This window comes from Neophocaena asiaeorientalis, unplaced genomic scaffold, assembly GCF_003031525.2.
Source record: "Neophocaena asiaeorientalis asiaeorientalis breed wild unplaced genomic scaffold, Neophocaena_asiaeorientalis_V1.1 scaffold159, whole genome shotgun sequence".
Lineage (NCBI taxonomy): Eukaryota > Metazoa > Chordata > Mammalia > Artiodactyla > Phocoenidae > Neophocaena > Neophocaena asiaeorientalis.
The window spans coordinates 813,095-819,435 of record NW_020175085.1 but is presented as its reverse complement, the minus strand read 5'-3'; positions in this window follow the sequence as shown (position 1 = coordinate 819,435).

Sequence of the window (6,341 nt, the reverse complement as noted above, 5' to 3'; positions counted from 1 at the left end):
CAAATCTCAGGTGGTTCAGTGCTAGATTCAACCCTAATATGCATTTGGCAATTATAAATGAAAACAAGATCATCTTTGAACTCAGGAACTCTCGGCACAAAATTAGTAGAGAAAGAAAACACTTTGGGCTTCCCTGGTGGCGTAGTGGTTGAGAGTTCGCCTGCCGATGCAGGGGACACGGGTTCGTGCCCCCATCCGGGAAGATCCCACATGCCCCGGAGCGGCTGGGCCCGTGAGCCATGGCTGCTGAGCCTGCGCGACCGGAGCCTGTGCTCCGCGACCGAAGCCTGTGCTCCGCAACAGGAGAGGACACAACAGTGAGAGGCCCCAACAGTGAGAGGCCTGCGTACCACAAAAAAAAAAAAAAAGAGAGAGAAAACACTTTTATTCTTGAATAAGCAGTAATCCAGAATGTGGCATATATCACAGGCAATCTGCTAAGAGACTGCAAAAACAAAAAAAACTCATCTCCTGCTATAGCCAGGTAGATACAATCCATTATATACATGTTTTTCAGATTCTAAGTAAAGAATACCTAGTCCTTAATGAAGAGAACTTGACAGTCACACATAGTTCATCCTAACTTTACCACGGGGTAATTGGCGTCACCATTGATGTTAGCTGATTGGCTTTATCCAGAGGAGAAACAAATGCCTAATATCTTTATGACAGGCAATAATTTTGAACTTGGAGCAAGGTAACCGCTGCTGTTGGGTTTCTAGCTTCCCATGGAAACTGGGAGACAGGGGTGCTAGCTCCCTTGAAGTTACATTTCAAAGAGAAGGGTCCCAGGTGCTTGGGAGAGAGAGTCCTGGTCATAAAGCTGACAAAAAGTCTATCTTGTTTTCAAAATGATATGAACACACATTGGAAAGAGAGGAGAAAGTACTTAAAATTACAAATTTTCTAAGGTAAATGCTTTAAGAAAAAGGAGCAGAGGGAAATCTTTTCCCTTACTTTCAACAGGCAGAATTAAACCTCTTATTTTTAATTTGTGTTTTCCCCTATAATGTCATAGATGAAAACCCCAGGTCACTGAGGGGACTTTATCACAATTGTCTTATGAATCGTCTTTGTGTGAGGACTTCTCCTATTTTTTTTTGTTTTTAAACTACCTGCCAGGTAAATTTTTAAAAATTTTCTTTCTTTTTTTCTTTCTTTCCTTCTTTCTTTCTTTCTTCCTTCCTTCCTTCCTTCCTTCCTTCCTTCCTTCCTTCCTTCCTTCCTTCCACTACATTGGGTCTTCGTTGCTGCCCGTGGGCTTTCTCTAGTTGCAGCGAGCAGGGGCTACTCTTCCTTGTGGTGCGCAGGCTCTAGGTGTGCAGGCTTCGGTAGTTGTGGTGTGCGGGCTCAGTAGTTGTCGCACACAGGCTTAGTTGCTCTGTAGCATGTGGGATCTTTCCAGACCAGGGCTTGAGCTCATGTCCCCTGCATTGGCAGGCAGATTCTTAACCACTGCACCACCAGGGAAAGGAGTTGTCCTATTGAACTTTGTCTTGTCTGGATAAAATGTTGTTTATCTCAGACTTTTTTTTAATATAAACTCTTTCCAGGTACTCTTTTGATGTTGAAAACCAAATTAATTAATTTACTTTTTTTGTTATTTGTGATGATCTTTCTTGATTGATCCCATCTTGTGTCTGTAGCTCTCTAGCTATGAAAAAGAGGACCCAGGAAACCAAGTGTCACTCTCAGGCTGACAAGGTCTGTAGTTCCTACCCCTGCTATGACTTTTCCCAGCTCTGCCAGGGTGCAAGATGTGTTTCTGCACAGAGAACCCCATCCACTTCAGAAATGCATAAAACCCATTGAATTTTAAAACTGTTGTCACTTGGCCCCCACCTTCAGCAATACAATGATTACTTGACTAAAAGTGCATTGCCTATTTCTTAAACTCTATATTTTTAACCTCTCTATAATATTTGATAGCACTGATCATCATTTCCTCTTTGAAACTCTGCTGTTAGAATGGAAAGGAACCTTGGGAATGATTAGTCCATGCCTTTGTGTTACAGAAGAGAAATAGTAGCCACGAAAGTGGAAAGACTCGTACTTAGGAGGTAACTAGACACAACTCGTCTGGTTCTCGTCTCACGTCTCTGTCTCCTCCAGAAGCTGCTCTGTACTTAGCAAGAAGTATGCATCAGTCAAGGTTCCTTTGTTTTACTTTTGCTTTTCTACGTTCTCTTTCTTCCAACTGATGGCTTATATAATCAACCCTATGTGAGAAGGAAGACCATGGATTTAAGAGTAAAACAGCCTGGATTTGAATCTTTGCTCATTTACCCCCTCTCAACTTATAAACATGTCAAACTAATCTTAGACAAGTTAAGGACCCTTTAAAGGATTTGTAAGCAGAAATGCTGTTAGAGAGGAAAGACGTAATATAAATGAGTAAAGCTTGTGGTATAAGATAATATTAGATGTTGAAAATCAAATATCTAAGCCTCCATCTCAAGAAACTAGAAAAGGAATAGCAAACCAAACCAAAGTATTGATAACATACAAGAAAGGAGCAAATATGTATAAAAGCAAAAAACAGATCAGTTAAATAGAAAATAAATATAGGTGAGAAAATGAACTAAACTTCCAAAATTGGTTCTTGGAAAGAATTAGTATATATCTAGCAAAACTCATCAAGAAAAAAGAGAAAAAAAGATAAAATATTTACATCAGTAATTTAAAAAAAGATATCACTACAAATCTTATGAACATTAAATTTTTTTCCAGTTTTATTGACGTATAGTTGACATATAACATTGTATTAGTTTAAGGTGTACAACATAAATATTTGAGATATATATATATACATATATAGTGAGATATATATATGTGTGTGCATATATATATATAGTGAAATGATTACTACAATGAATTTTGTAAACATACATCACCTCACATAGTTACACATTTTTTTCTTGTGATGAAATTTTTAAGATCTTTCCTAGTACATTTCAAATACACAATACAGTATTGTTAACTACAGTCACCATGCTTTACACTACATCTCAGGACTTATTTACTTTATGACTGGAAGTTTGTACCTTTTGACTACTTTAACCCATTCTCCCACCCTCCACTTCCCCACCTCTGGCAACCTCCAATCTGTTGTCTGTTTCTATGAATTCAGGATTTTTTTTCGATTCTGCATATAAATAAGGTCATATTTATCTTTTTCTATCTGGCTTATTTCACTTAGCATAATACCTTCAAGTTTCATCCATGTTGCTGCAAATGGCAGGATTTCCTTTCTATTTATGGCTATATAGTATTCAATGTGATATGTATATATAGTATAATATATATCATATTATCTTATCCGTTTATCTGCTGATGGATGCTTAGGTTTCCATGTCTTTGCTATCATAAATAATGCTGCTTTGAATGTGAAGGTACAGATATCTCTTAGGCATAGTGATTACTTTTCCTTCAGATATAAAACCAGAAGTGGAATTGCTGGATCATATGATAGTTCTATTTTTAATTTTCTGAGGAACCTCCATGTTGTTTTTCATAGTGGCTGCACCAGTTAGATCTTATGAACTATAAAACGATAGCAAAAGAATAGCAAGAGTGACTTTGTATCAAGAAAGTTGTCAATTTAGGCTAACTACACACATTTCTTGAAAACACACTTATCAAAACTTCCTCAACAAGAATTAGAAAAACTAAGTTTAGTTTACCTAAAAAATTGCTTCTATTATTAAAATCATTGCTCTCTTCTCCTCTAAGCCTTCCAGGCCCAGATAGTTTTTGTAAGAATTAACACCTGTCTTATATAAACTTTTCAAAAGAACAGAGAAAAGAAAATAGCTTCCATTTTATTTTTAAGATGGTAGCACAATCTTTTTATCAAAAGTTTATACTGGCATTACAAGAAAGAAAAAGTACAAAAGAAAGCAAAAATGCTAAATAAAATATTAGCACATAGGCACTAAAGAAATATATAAAGAATAATATACATCATGGCATTACTCCAAGAATGCAAGGAAGGTTACGCATTCAAAAAACAATTCATGTATCTTACCATGTAATCGGGAGAGAAAGAGAGAGAGACAGAGACAGAGGCAGAGAGAAACAGAGCGACAGAGACAGAGAGACACAGAGAGAGAGAGAGACAGACAGACAGACAGAGAGAGAGAAATCCCATAATCATCTGCTCAGATCCAGGAAGAAAAGAAATAAACTATGTCACAAAAAACTCAGTGAACTGGGAAGAGAGAGGTACTTCCTTAATCTAAGTAAAGAGCTTCTATTAAAGAAAAAAAAAAAAAATCCTACAGCAGATACCATAGGTAATTGTATAATATTGAAAGCTTTCCCCCTGAGTTTGGGGTTGAGAAATTGTTGACCAGTATCATCACTGCTTTTCAACAGGGTACTGGAGGTACATCCTAGTACAGTAATGCCAGAAAAGAAATAAAAGGCATAAGGCTAAGAATGAAAGAAATATGGTCAAATGGATGGAAAATCCAAATGAATCTACAAATTACTAAAATTCACAAGTGAATTTAACAACATTGAAGCTACAGTTGCTGGATATGAGGTCATTATACAAAAACCAATTACATTTCTATGTATCAAGAGCAAACAAATAGAAAATGAAAGTAAAAACAACGCAATTTACAATAGTGTCAAATAACATCAAAGTTTTAGAAATACATCTAATAAAATTGTGCAAGACACCTACGGTTAAGATAACAGAACATCCCTGAGGAAAACTAAGATTATCTAAATAAATGGAGATATATACCATAGTCATGGTTTAGAAAACAAATAATGTGTATAGCACAGGGAACTCCACTTCACTGTACAGTAGAAACTAACACAACAGTGTAAAACAACTATACCCCAATAAAAAAAATTTTTTTAAGAAAACAAATAATGTAAAGGTATAGATTATCTCAAAATTGATCTTTCGAATGTAATCTCAACCAAAATCTCAGAAGATATTTTCAGAGTACTGCCACACCCTTTTTAAGATTTAAGTGGAAATGCAAAGTACCAAGACTAGTCAAGGCAATCTTGTAGAACAAAGCTGAAGGGCTTACATTTTTATGTATCACTTTTTGGTAAAAGTATGGTAATTAAGACAGTATAGTATTGGTATAAGAATAAACTGCCCAGAGAGCTCAGTAGAGTCCAGAAAAACTCCCAACCATTAATTGTGTAACAATTTATGACAAAGGTGCCACTGTAGTTTACTACAGAAAGGGATTTTTTTTTTCAATAAACGGTGCTGGGTCAGTTGTGTGCCTGTGTAGAAAAACAATATTACGACGCATACCTCAACACCATGGAGAAAGAACAATTTCAGATGGATTATAGAGCCAAATGTCTAAAGGTAATAATAAATATTCAAGAAGAAAACAGCAGAATATCTTCATGAACTCCATATGGGCAGCAATTGTGTAAACAGGACACAAAACTTCATAGAAGGAAACATACAAAATAAATGACATGGATGAATGAATGAATGAATAAATGAATGAAATGAAAATTGAAAAAATGACAAATTGGATTACATTAAAAAGGAAAATTTTTGTTCACTAAAAAACACCGTTAAGGGATCAAAATTTAAACCACTTAGTGGAAGAAAAGGATTTGTAATACATATGTCTCACAAAGTCTCATATCTAGAACACGTAAAGAATTTCTAAAAATTAACTAGGAAGGGAAGGACAACTAAAAAAAAACGGGTAAAAGACTGGCATGCACTTTACAAAAGAGAATAGTAAATAGTCAACAGACTTATGAAAAGTACTCAACTTCATTCATCATGAGGGAAATGCAGATTAAAAGCATGACGTGATACTATTATACCCCCATCGGAATAACTAAAATAAGAGGAAAAAGAAGGAAGAGGGAAGGTGAGAACTGGGTATAGTTAGAATACTCTTCTGATGGGGTTGTAAATTGGTACAGTCACTCTGGAAATATTTCTGACATTATCTAACTAAGCTGAATACATATAACCCAGCAATTCTACTCCTCAGCTAATTCTCATAAGAAAATGCATGTATGTTCACCAAAAGATATACACCAGAATATTACAGCAGCATTATTTGAAATAGCCAAACACTAGAAAAAAACTGATGTCTCTCAGCAGTTGAATAGGTAAAGAAATTTGATATATTTGTGAGTAGAATTCTGTACCACAACCAGAATGAACAGGCTACAAATAGACAGTACAATGTGAATGAATCTCAAAAATACAATGAGGGTGATAGAAGCCACACACACAAAATAAATTGTATATTATTTATGTAAAATTCAGAAACAAGCAATAATCTACATGCTCGAGTCAAGATAGCAATGACCTTGGGCGGGGGTGGGGTGGG